At 44.7% G+C, this 12,237-nt stretch overlaps 6 non-coding genes across 6 annotated transcripts; all 6 read right to left on the bottom strand.

Annotated features, from left to right (window-relative positions):
- Nucleotides 1-2,169: 2,169 nt before the first annotated feature.
- Nucleotides 2,170-2,332, bottom strand: LOC134953615 (U1 spliceosomal RNA). Its single transcript, XR_010185684.1, has one exon. It is a non-coding gene; the product is annotated as a U1 spliceosomal RNA (small nuclear RNA).
- Nucleotides 2,333-2,484: 152 nt separating this feature from the next.
- LOC134951241 (U1 spliceosomal RNA) lies at nt 2,485-2,648 on the bottom strand. Its single transcript, XR_010184018.1, has one exon. It is a non-coding gene; the product is annotated as a U1 spliceosomal RNA (small nuclear RNA).
- Nucleotides 2,649-3,319: 671 nt separating this feature from the next.
- LOC134952971 (U1 spliceosomal RNA) lies at nt 3,320-3,482 on the bottom strand. The gene has a single exon (XR_010185327.1). It is a non-coding gene; the product is annotated as a U1 spliceosomal RNA (small nuclear RNA).
- Nucleotides 3,483-3,634: 152 nt separating this feature from the next.
- Nucleotides 3,635-3,798, bottom strand: LOC134950793 (U1 spliceosomal RNA). Its single transcript, XR_010183650.1, has one exon. It is a non-coding gene; the product is annotated as a U1 spliceosomal RNA (small nuclear RNA).
- Nucleotides 3,799-4,468: 670 nt separating this feature from the next.
- On the bottom strand, nt 4,469-4,631 carry LOC134952584 (U1 spliceosomal RNA). The gene has a single exon (XR_010185076.1). It is a non-coding gene; the product is annotated as a U1 spliceosomal RNA (small nuclear RNA).
- A 152-nt stretch (nt 4,632-4,783) lies between these two features.
- On the bottom strand, nt 4,784-4,947 carry LOC134951638 (U1 spliceosomal RNA). The gene has a single exon (XR_010184341.1). It is a non-coding gene; the product is annotated as a U1 spliceosomal RNA (small nuclear RNA).
- Nucleotides 4,948-12,237: the final 7,290 nt, after the last annotated feature.

The following is a 12,237-nucleotide window of genomic DNA, read 5'->3' as shown; positions in this document are numbered from 1 at the left end:
CTCCTGGATACAGCTGTTGTAATTTAATCGTTACTTTCCAATTGTAATTGATACATTAAATTCCTTCTTGTGGATGAACAGCAACAGTTGTAACCAACGCCTCTTATTTACTGCAGTTAAAGTTCATATGTAACTCACGTGAGTAATGAAAGAAAACAGGGGGAGAGCGCTGTGATGGTTGGTGAAACACAGCGGTATGCTACGACCCCCGTTAACCGTGGCTGGATCTTATTGGCACTCGCGGTCGGGATATTTCTCCCTGCCGTGGGGTAGAGACCTCCTTTTGCTCGGTCTCAAATTGCTTTTTCCCCTTCACCGCTGTCTTTACATCAGACGTCCGCCGTGATGTAGCTCGTTCATGAACGGGCTTATATCTCAGCAATCAGAGTGTCCGGTAATCACCTTCCTTACGCGTTTCTCCGCTGTTATCCAAGAGCGGTTTCGTCAGAGGATACATCAGCAGCCTAGCAGGCTCTTTTTAAAATGCACCGGACCAATAGTATTACTAATTAGTTGATTGGATACATACATGTACTAATTGGATGCATACATGTAATGACTCACATATGGAACAACTTTCTAATTGCAATTGCACATATAAAGGCATTTCATAATATAAAAATAAGCAACATGGTGATTAAAAATAATAATAAAATAAGCAACAAGGTGGTTTAAAAAATAACAGAAAATATATAATCTATATACAGATTAACCTATAATCTTTCAATCAATACCTCATATCTATAATCACATATACATAATTCAGAGACTCAGCACTAAGGATCCCCATTTACTTATATAAAACCTTTTAGGGTAACATAAATCCATGCCACTACTAAAGCAGTTCTTGTGGCGCAGGGGAAACATCACCTGCACTCTATGCAACTAGTCCCATGTTCGAATCCAACCTGCTCAGCTTAACATCCATATTATTTATTTACTTTTAATGGGATCATTCTATCAATTCATTTTTACCTTTAATTTTTGTTAATATTATTTCTATATTTCATTATTTTAACCCCTGGAATAATTACATTGCTGTTTAAACAACAAAAAGAATTGAAGAAAAAATAAATATTAAACAGACAATTTAAGGATTCGAAGATTTAAATATTTAAAGATTTTAAAATTTAAAACAGGGAGGGGGGGGGGGAGAGAGGGGGGCCTTTTGGGAGAAGGAGGGGAAAAAAATAAAAATAGAAAAAAAAATATATATATAGAACCAAGAGAAAGTGTAAAAAGAGGATGGAGGAAGAAATCTGATGTTCATCATTACTAGTGGATTTTACTAAGGAACTTTAAAGGAATACACACAACAGGATTATACAGTTTCATCCTAAGAGGAAAGCTGTTTCCAAAATAGCTACTTCTAATAATTTTGTTTATTTATTAAACATACAATAAATGGATATTCAATAAATAATATATTAGGTAAATCAATAGATAAAATCTTCAGAGACTGCCAATGTTGTTCAGTTCGATGCTCTCATTCAGACCATCAGGTGTAAGGGTACCCAAAGAAAAAATCCAAAATGCCTCCCTTGTCAAGTAAAGGAGATTCAACTGAGGCAGCACAAGGGAACTCTCATCTGGGGACAACAACTGCAGGGAGAACACATATTTTCAGATGAACATGGGAGGGCAGAAGGCTGCCTAATACTGAAGCACCCCCAAACAACAAACCAAATGCAACAACTAGTACAAGCATTCCTGGGGGAAGGCCTGCAGCAGATGGATTTGCATATGGTGATGTCATCCAAGCAGTGGGTCAAAGTTGGCTTCAACCCTCGTCTGCATATGAAAAGAGAAAAGGGGCGTGCAGGGCATGGCGGCCTTTTGCGGCGCTTGGATGACCCCTAGTTCGCATTAAACACCTCCACCCTACTTCGGTGTGGGGCTCATGTTGGCTATGCCCCAGCCCCTGAAGCATTCAAGCTGATTACTTGCAGCAGCTGGGCACTGTAATAGCTCCAGAGCTGCTCTGTAAGGCAACTAAAAGGGTGTGGGCCCTGCAGCACTACCTGTAGTTCGCATTGTGCGTTGGAAGGCACAAAGTAAGCAGACGGGAGAAGTCAAGATAGTGCGCAAGGGCATAGAAGGGAGTGGCTCAAGAAAAGAGAAGTGTAAACAGACAGCAAACTAGGCTGGAGAGAGACATGAGACAAATAGATCTGAATTATACGAGAGCCGACCAGGGGAAACACAAATTATGCAGTCAAGTTTCCCACATTTGGGGAAATCGCAGGAGCAGCACACCCAGAGTGCAATTGGTGAGCCTTGCCCTGGGAGAAGCACCTTCATGATCATAGTATCTTACCTAGCAGGTAAGAAGGAGTTGGGCTAGAGCTGGGGAGGGTCGCTGCTCGGGCACCCCCCTGTCAAGTGAAGGAGATCCAACTGAGGCAGCACAAGGGAACTCTCGAAAGAAGAACAAGGCTAGAGGAAGATCTGAGACAAAGAAATCTGACTTTTACCAGAGCTGACCAGAGGAAAGCACAAACACAGTCCCCCACTACCACAAATAATGCTGTCAAGTTTACCACATTTGGGGAAATAACAGGGGTCAGCATACCCAGAATGCAATGAATGAACCTCACCCTGGGAGAACAATCTTCATGACCATGGTATCTCCTATGCAAAATAAGTATGATTTGGGATAGGGCTGGGGAGGGCCGCTGCTCAGGCACATCTCTGTCAAGTAAAGGAGATTCAACTGAGGCAGCACAAGGGAACTCTCATCTGGGGACAACAACTGCAGGAGGTACACATATTTTCAGATGAACATGGGAGGGCAGACGGCTGCCTAATACTGAAGCACCCCCAAACAACAAACCAAATGCAACAACTAGTGCAAGCATTCCTGGGGGAAGGCCTGCAGCAGATGGATTTGCATATGGTGATATCATCCAAGCAGTGGGTCAAAGTTGGCTTCAACCCTCGTCTGCATATGAAAAGAGAAAATTGGCATGCAGGGCATGGCGGCCTTTTGCGGCGCTTGGATGACCCCTAGTTCGCATTAAACACCTCCACCCTCCTTCGGTGTGGGGCTCATGTTGGCTATGCCCCAGCCCCTGAAGCATTCAAGCTGATTTCTTGCAGCAGCTGGGCACTGTAACAGCTCCAGAGCTGCTCTGTAAGGCAAGTAAAAGGATGTGGGCCCTGCAGCACTACCTGTAGTTCGCATTGTGCGTTGGAAGGCAAAAAGTAAGCAGACGGGAGAAGTCAGGATAGTGCGCAAGGGCATAGAAGGGAGCGGCTCAAGAAAAGAGAAGTGGAAACAGACAGCAAACTAGGCTGGAGAGAGACCTGAGACAAAGACATCTGAATTATACGAGAGCCGACCAGGGGAAACACAAATTATGCAGTCAAGTTTCCCGCATTTGGGGAAATCACAGGGGCAGCACACCCAGAGTGCGATGGGTGAGCCTTGCCCTGGGAGAAGCACCTACATGATCATAGTATCTCACCTGGCAGGTAAGTAGGAGTTGGGCTAGAGCTGGGGAGGGTCGCTGCTCGGGCACCCCCCTGTCAAGTGAAGGAGATCCAACTGAGGCAGCACAAGGGAACTCTCGAAAGAAGAACAAGGCTAGAGGAAGATCTGAGACAAAGAAATCTGTCTTTTACCAGAGCTGACCAGAGGAAAGCACAAACACAGTCCCCCACTACCACAAATAATGCAGTCGAGTTTCCAACATTTGGGGAAATCACAGGGGTCAGCATACCCAGAATGCAATGAATGAACCTCACCCTGGGAGAACAATCTTCATGACCATGGTATCTCCTATGCAAAATAAGTATGATTTGGGATAGGGCTGGGGAGGGCCGCTGCTCAGGCACATCTCTGTCAAGTAAAGGCGATTCAACTGAGGCAGCACAAGGGAACTCTCATCTGGGGACAACAACTGCAGGGAGAACACATATTTTCAGATGAACATGGGAGGGCAGAAGGCTGCCTAATACTGAAGCACCCCCAAACAACAAACCAAATGCAACAACTAGTGCAAGCATTCCTGGGGAAGGCCTGCAGCAGATGGATTTGCATATGGTGATGTCATCCAAGCAGTGGGTCAAAGTTGGCTTCAACCCTCGTCTGCATATGAAAAGAAAAAAGGGATGTGCAGGGCATGGCGGCCTTTTGCGGCGCTTGGATGACCCCTAATTCGCATTAAACATCTCCACCCTCCTTCGGTGTGGGGCTCATGTTGGCTATGCCCCAGCCCCTGAAGCATTCAAGCTGATTTCTTGCAGCAGCTGGGCACTGTAACAGCTCCAGAGCTGCTCTGTAAAGCATGTAAAAGGGTGTGGGCCCTGCAGCACTACCTGTAGTTTGCATTGTGCGTTGGAAGGCACAAAGTAAGCAGACAGGAGAGGTCAGAATAGTGCGCAAGGGCATAGAAGGGAGCGGCTCAAGAAAAGAGAAGTGGAAACAGACAGCAAACTAGGCTGGAGAGAGACCTGAGACAAAGAGATCTGAATTATACGAGAGCCGACCAGGGGAAACACAAATTATGCAGTCAAGTGTCCCACATTTGGGGAAATCGCAGGAGCAGCACACCCAGAGTGCAATGGGTGAGCCTTGCCCTGGGAGAAGCACCTACATGATCATAGTATCTCACCTGGCAGGTAAGTAGGAGTTGGGCTAGAGCTGGGGAGGGTCGCTGCTCGGGCACCCCCCTGTCAAGTGAAGGAGATCCAACTGAGGCAGCACAAGGGAACTCTCGAAAGAAGAACAAGGCTAGAGGAAGAAATGAGACAAAGAAATCTGACTTCTACCAGAGCTGACCAGAGGAAAGCACAAACACAGTCCCCCACTACTACAAATAATGCAGTCAAGTTTCCCACATTTGGGGAAATCACAGGGGTCAGCATACCCAGAATGCAATGAATGAACCTCACCCTGGGATAACAATCTTCATGACCATGGTATCTCCTATGCACGATAAGTATGATTTGGGATAGGGCTGGAGAGGGCCGCTGCTCAGGCACATCTCTGTCAAGTAAAGGAGATTCAACTGAGGCAGCACAAGGGAACTCTCATCTGGGGACAACAACTGCAGGGAGAACACATATTTCCAGATGAACATGGGAGGGCAGAAGGCTGCCTAATACTGAAGCACCCCCAAACAACAAACCAAATGCAACAACTAGTGCAAGCATTCCTGGGGGAAGGCCTGCAGCAGATTGATTTGCATATGGTAATGCCATCCAAGCAGTGGGTCAAAGTTGGCTTTAACCCTCGTCTGCATATGAAAAGAGAAAAGGGGCGTGCAGGGCATGGCGGCCTTTTGCGGCGCTTGGATGACCTCTAGTTCGCATTAAACACCTCCACCCTCCTTCGGTGTGGGGCTCATGTTGGCTATGCCCCAGCCCCTGAAGCATTCAAGCTGATTTCTTGCAGCAGCTGGGCACTGTAACAGCTCCAGAGCTGCTCTGTAAGGCAAGTAAAAGGGTGTGGGCCCTGCAGCACTACCTGTAGTTTGCATTGTGCATTGGAAGGCACAAAGTAAGCAGACGGGAGAAGTCAGGATAGTGCGCAAGGGCATAGAAGGGAGCGGCTCAAGAAAAGAGAAGTGGAAACAGACAGCAAACTAGGCTGGAGAGCTCTTCTGTCTATATTTTGCAAACCTGCTCTTGTCCTCTCCAGCTGCTCCATGTAGATTTGACGTCTGGAAAGGTGCATAACCTACTGACAAGCAGGCACACTCCTGCATGAGTTTTCTCTCTCACTAGCTGGATGATACACAATCATTTGCATGTGCTCCACCTCCGACACACGACCCACCCAACCACCCAGTGACCAGAGCCACCCACAAGCCAACTGGCTCCGTGGCTTAATTTGCACAGTGCAGTCATCCAGGCAGCATGTCCTTCTCAATGGAATAATCTCTGGTTCCATGGAATCTTCCGCATTGGAATGCTGCGGAACAAAAAGGATTTAAACATTCAGCTTGCTAGCATTCAATGTACCTGCGGCTTGGCTCTAGCACATGGGTCTTCATCCTGTGGCCCTCCAGCTGCTGTGAAACTACACATCCCAGCATGCCCTGCCACAGTTTTGCTATTAAGGTATGCTAAAACTGAGGCAGGGCATGCTGGGATGTGTAGTTCCACAGCAGCTGGAGGGTCGCAGGTTGAAGACCCATGTTCTAGCATGCCTGTTCTATGATGCATGTTCCGTGATGTCACAATCAGCTTGGAATGGGGTATCTAGCAGGCATTTGCTGACAGCCACTTGAGAGAGACACACATCAGGAGATGCAGCATATCGGAGGTCATCGATGCCTTTCCAGCAAATGCACACCACCTGCTGCTGGTCTGGACACAAAACAATGCCCACAATCGAAGTCCCAAAATGCCCAACTACAGGATTCATGTAAGTAGTGAATTTAGGAATGAATTTAGAAGTAGGAAATTAAGTTAGTTCACAAGTACATTCAAATTCAGATCTAAAGTCTAGGTAGGCCTCACGTCCTGGCAGCCCCCAGCTTTTAAAAATGCCTTGATTAGAGGTAGGGAATTAAATGGAGATAAGAAGTAGACGCAAAATAAGACTCCACAGAGCAGTTATCAGGTGTCTTTATCAATTGTTGCATTTAAAAAATCAAGCAATTAGGGAACACAATGTTGCAACAATGTAACCCTATTTGCAAAATAGTACTAAATAAGTTTGTCGATGTAAGACATTTGCAAAGGCACATTTAAAACACGCTGGAAAATGCAACTGAATCTGTTTTTGGAGGCTAGAATAGGAAATGTGCATCGGTCCAACAAGAACTGAAAGCTCTTCTACCATCTTCCTTTTCTGAAAAGCCATTTAATATATGGTTCCCAGATAGGGGACATATCAGATATTGCCTTTCAAAAGCAGCAAATATCATACCACTTCTATTGCCATCAAAGATAAACATTGATTGTTTTCAGATATTGGATTGAAAAAGCAGTCTTTATTGACATAAAGAAGCAAAAAAACATACATAAACATTACACACATAAGTACTGTGTTGCAGCACAGATAAAACACAATACAAATGCTGTCGGTATAGTACAGTTCAAGAACTACAGCACAGGCCAGTCTACACTATAAATCATGAACTGCACTATACATTTAAACTATACAATAATACAACAGTTAATAAGGCTATGTGTGTGGAGTGTAAGAGGGTGAGGGAATCACAAGCCCGAAGCTTTATTGAAAGACAGACACATATAAAGGGAGGATTAATAAATACAAAGATATCCTTTACTATAGAATGTAGTCCAATCCGGTCTTTCAACTCTTCCACAACTGAAAAACGGATAGTGTTCCCAAGCCTTCCATCCTGGAATATCTTCAGTCTCTCGCCAATGAAGAAAACAATCCCTCCAGCAGACTCTTCAACCACGATACAAGATCACAGCCAAAAGTGCGAGAAGCAACTACACTTGCGTTTAACCAAAATGGCTAAAACTTAGTGAAGGAAAGTGCAGTGCACCAAAACATAAGCTGACACAATCATGGAGAATGCGCCAGCATATATGCTCTTCTATCTATATTTTGCAAACCTGCTCTTGTCCCCTCCAGCTGCTCCATGTAGATTTGACGCCTGGCAAGGTGCATAACCCACTGACAAGCAGGCACACTCCTGCATGAGTTTTCACTCTCACTAGCTGGATGATACACATTCATTTGCATGTGCTCCACCTCCGACACACCGCCCACCCAACCCCCCAGTCACCAGAGCCACCCACAAGCCAACTGGCTCCGTGATTTAATTTGCACAGTGCAGTCATCCAGGCAGCATGTCCTTCTCAATGGAATAATCTCTGGTTCCATGGAATCTTCCGCATTGGAATGCTGCGGAACAAAAATGATTTAAACATTCAGCTTGCTAGCATTCAATGTACCTGCGGCTTGGCTCTAGCACATGGGTCTTCATCCTGTGGCCCTCCAGCTGCTGTGAAACTACACATCCCAGCATGCCCTGCCACAGTTTTGCTATTAAGGTATGCTAAAACTGAGGCAGGGCATGCTGGTATATGTAGTTCCACAGCAGCTGGAGGGTCGCAGGTTGAAGACCCATATTCTAGCATGCCTGTTCTATGATGCATGTTCCGTGATGTCACAATCAGCTTGGAATGGGGTGTCTAGCATGCATTTGCTGACAGCCACTTGAGGGAGACACACATCAGGAGATGCAGCATATCGGAGGTCTTCGATGCCTTTCCAGCAAATGCACACCACCAGCTGCTGGTCTGGACACAAAACAATGCCCACAATTGAAGGCTCAAAATGCCCAACTACAGGATTAATGTAAGTAGTGAATTTAGGAATGAATTTAGAAGTAGGAAATTAAGTTAGTTCACAAGTACTTTCAAATTCAGATCTAAAGTCTAGGTAGGCCTCACGTCCTGGCAGCCCCCAGCATTTAAAAATGCCTTGATTAGAGGTAGGGAATTAAATGTAGATAAGAAGTAGACACAAAATAAGACTCCACAGAGCAATTATCAGGTGTCTTTATCAATTGTTGCATTTAAAAAAATCAAGCAATTAGGGAACACAATGTTGCGACAATGTAACCCTATTTGCAAAATAGTACTAAATAAGTTTGTCGATGTAAGACATTTGCAAAGGCGCAAACAAAACACGCTGGAAAATGCAACTGAATCTGTTTTTGGAGGTTAGAATAGATGCAGGATCAAGTAGCTCAATGGGTAGGGTATTTGATTAGAATTCAACAGGTTATAGGTTTGAATCCTGGGTATGATAGTTTGAGGTGTTATTTAATAAAGTATGTTTATATATTAGTCACACATGGCTTACTTGTACAAATGGCATGTCACCAGTTAGTGCTGACTGCTGATATGCCATTTGCACAAACACGCCATGTGTGACTGTATATGCATTTAAGGAGGGCACCCCGGCAATACCACAAACCATTGAGTGTCAAGTATACTAGATATATCTTCATATCTCATGTGCTTTCTCTGAGACCAATCTTGTTATGCCCCTTCCCCACAAGGCATGCGCCTTTTGTCCATATTGCAAAAATGGGGAGGGGGGGGGGGCATATAATTATCTGTCACAGGGCACCAAAAAGTCTAGTTATGGCTCTGGTATGCATTATGTAATCTGGCAGACCATATCTCCAACACTGGCTGGTTGGAATAGAAATCCGGTTATCTATGTGAGCAAATGACCATCAACGATTTACTCTCAAACACTAGAAAATGGACAAAAATGGTCCCTCAAACAAATTGGTTAAATTTTGGGTTTAACCAATTTGTGTAATGACCATTTTTGACCACTTTTCTAGTGTTTGGGAGCAAATGGTTAATTGACATTTGCTTCTATACATTACCAGATTTTCATTCCATCCATCCAGACTGGATAGATAGCCTGACAGATAATTGTGTAGTGTACGCCCAGGATAACTGTCAGTTGTGCTTTCTTTTATGACGGCACATCCAGAGCAAGCACTGCCCACTCATGCATAGTTGTCAACTGATGTGAAGTTCCAGGGGGCAATCTCAGTTATAAAGAAAAGTATCTGGAAATTGTCCCTAGTTTAAAAAAAAAATAAAAAAAAATTGATCAACTCCATTTATTTAGTATGATATCCCAGGTGATAGGATGCCGGCAGTCAGAACAACTATACCATACCCAGGATTCAAACCTATAACTACCATACCCAGGATTCAAACCTATAACCTGTTGAATTCTAATCAAACACCCTACCTATTGAGCTATTTGATCCTGCATAAAAATTGTGAACATTATATGAAGCTATTGGTACTTTGAAAAAAAAAGTATCAGCATTACAACGCAGCAGATCCATGCAGTTTGCAGCCACACACTACATGTATCTGCTCAGCCACAATGCTGATTATTTCTTCACAAAGTACAAGGTGAGCTCCAAACAGAATTCTCTAGCTTAGAATTATGCCAAACCTAGAAGTCGGGCCCCCCACCCTGGGATCCCCCAGAGGGAGGCCTGCACCGTCATGCGGCAGGCTTGTCCGTTTTGGAAGCAGGCTGATGGGCAGCCCAGGCTTGCTTCAGTCTGGGCTTGTCAGGTCTGGAAGCATGAGCTTGCTTTGGGTATGCCTGACCTTGGGTACGCTTTACCTTGAGGATGAAAGGGCCAAGGGAAAGTACTTTTAGCCTTCTGCGTGGTAGGAGTCATACTAGGTAGGCAAGCTGTTTTAGCAGTAGCCAGATCAGCTACAATCTTATTGAGGTCTTCTCCAAAGAGAGTGTCTCCCTTGAAAGGAAGCACCTCCAGGGTTTTCTTGGAATCCATATCCACCGACCAGGATCTCAACCAGCTGTATAAAGTATTACCTTGGAACTGGCTCTCCACTCCCCATTATCTGGTTATCATGGCTTCCTCCGCCAGTGTCCAGACTCGCTTGCTGAAGCTCGGCCACTTCTTCCTAGCAGCAGGCTCCTGGATCACTGGGCAGCAGAGGTGCTTGGGAGCCGGAAGGGGGCGGAGCAATCAGGCAGGCAGTTGCAGTGCTGCCCAGCTATCTGTGGTGTGAGAAGAAGCAGGGGCACCCCACCGCTGGCAGTGCTGCAGCTAGCGGTGGTGGCAGCGGCGAGGCTGCTGGGCTGGGTCTTTAAAAAGGTGGAAAGAAGGGTGTTACGGCATGGAATGTACAAACTGCGAGACCCTGCTGGTAGCGCCTTTGTCTATTTAGTAGGAAGGGCACGTAACAGCCGGAGGGCAATGGAGGAAGCCCCTTTAGGGCTGGAGCCCGGCGGCAACTGACTCCGTTGTCTCTGGCAGTTCCGCCCCTGCACTAGAGGAATGGTCAAGAACATGGCAACATTTAATGCCAAAAAATGCAAAATCATACACGTCTCAAAAATACAAAGGCTAACTATAATATTAAGGGCATTATAATGGCAAGAGGAAAGCTATCTAAGTATTACTATTTCAGGTGAGCAATGTAACAAAGCAATAGGAAAGGCAAGTCAGATGCTTGTTTGCATAGGTAAAGAACCAGTAGCAGAAAAAAGTAATACAGGTTGAGTATCCCATATCCAAATATTCCGAAATACGGAATATTCCGAAATACGGACTTTTTTGAGTGAGACTGAGATAGTGAAACCTTTGTTTTTTGATGGCTCAGTGTACACAAACTTTGTTTAATACTCAAAGTTATTAAAAATATTGTATTAAATGAACTTCAGACTGTGTGTATAAGGTGTATATGACACATAAATGAATTCTGTGAATGTACACACACTTTGTTTAATGCACAAAGTTATAAAAAATATTGGCTAAAATGACCTTCAGGCTGTGTGTATATGGTATATATGAAACATAAATGCATTCTGTGCTTAGATTTAGGTCCCATCACCATAATATCTCGTTATGGTATGCAATTATTCCAAAATACAGAAAAATCCGATATCCAAAATTCCTCTGGTCCCAAGCATTTTGGATAAGGGATACTCAACCTGTAATGCCACTGTATAGGTCCTTGGTACAGCCACATTTAGAATCCTGTGTTCAGTTCCAGAAGCCATATCTCAAGCGCCTTGAGTCCTGTTGGAGAAAGAGCACTATATAAATAAATAGTATCAAAATTTGTTTCACGGCACCCCTAGGCCAAAGTTTTTTTTATTGAGAAATTCAGAAAAAAATATAAAATTAAGTAAATTGTGTTTATAGCATGTCATTCTCAGGTTCAGTTATGTTGTGAGGGAATGGTTTTGCCAATTTAATAAAGTATAAATAATTTTAATTGGTCCTGGACCACCAAACTATGCTACCAGTGCAAGAACCCCAGTTTGGAAACTACTGCCATAAAATAAACCTTTTTTGTTTTTTTTAAACTACATGTAATACACCTTAGATCTCAGTTCCTAAAAGGTTTTAAACCCTTGCATACAGTAAACTACACATATTTAAAAATCCTACACCGGGCACAAGTGCTCACGGGCCAATTTCATGGCAGTCTCGGATAGGAGGGCATTGTGGATTCACCAAGGGAATGCTGATGCTGACTCCAAGAAGCCTCTTCAAGATCGCAGGAGCAGAGTCCTCTGCTTCTGCCAAATCCACTGCATGACGCTGGGGCTCTCTTGCAGGAGCCCACACCAGTGGGGGGCACCAGGGGCGGAACTACTGGCAGGGCAGGCAGTGCATTGCACTGGGGCCCCGCCGCACTCAAGGGCCCACAGCCGCCGGCATTACAATGAGTCACAATGACTCATTGTATCATGCCGCAGCCGCACACCAGCGCTCC

Source organism: Pseudophryne corroboree, chromosome 8 (genome assembly GCF_028390025.1).
Source record: "Pseudophryne corroboree isolate aPseCor3 chromosome 8, aPseCor3.hap2, whole genome shotgun sequence".
In the NCBI taxonomy this organism is placed as follows: Eukaryota; Metazoa; Chordata; class Amphibia; order Anura; family Myobatrachidae; genus Pseudophryne; species Pseudophryne corroboree.
The sequence above is the reverse complement of the archived record's forward strand: the minus strand, read 5'-3'. Positions and strand labels throughout refer to the sequence as shown.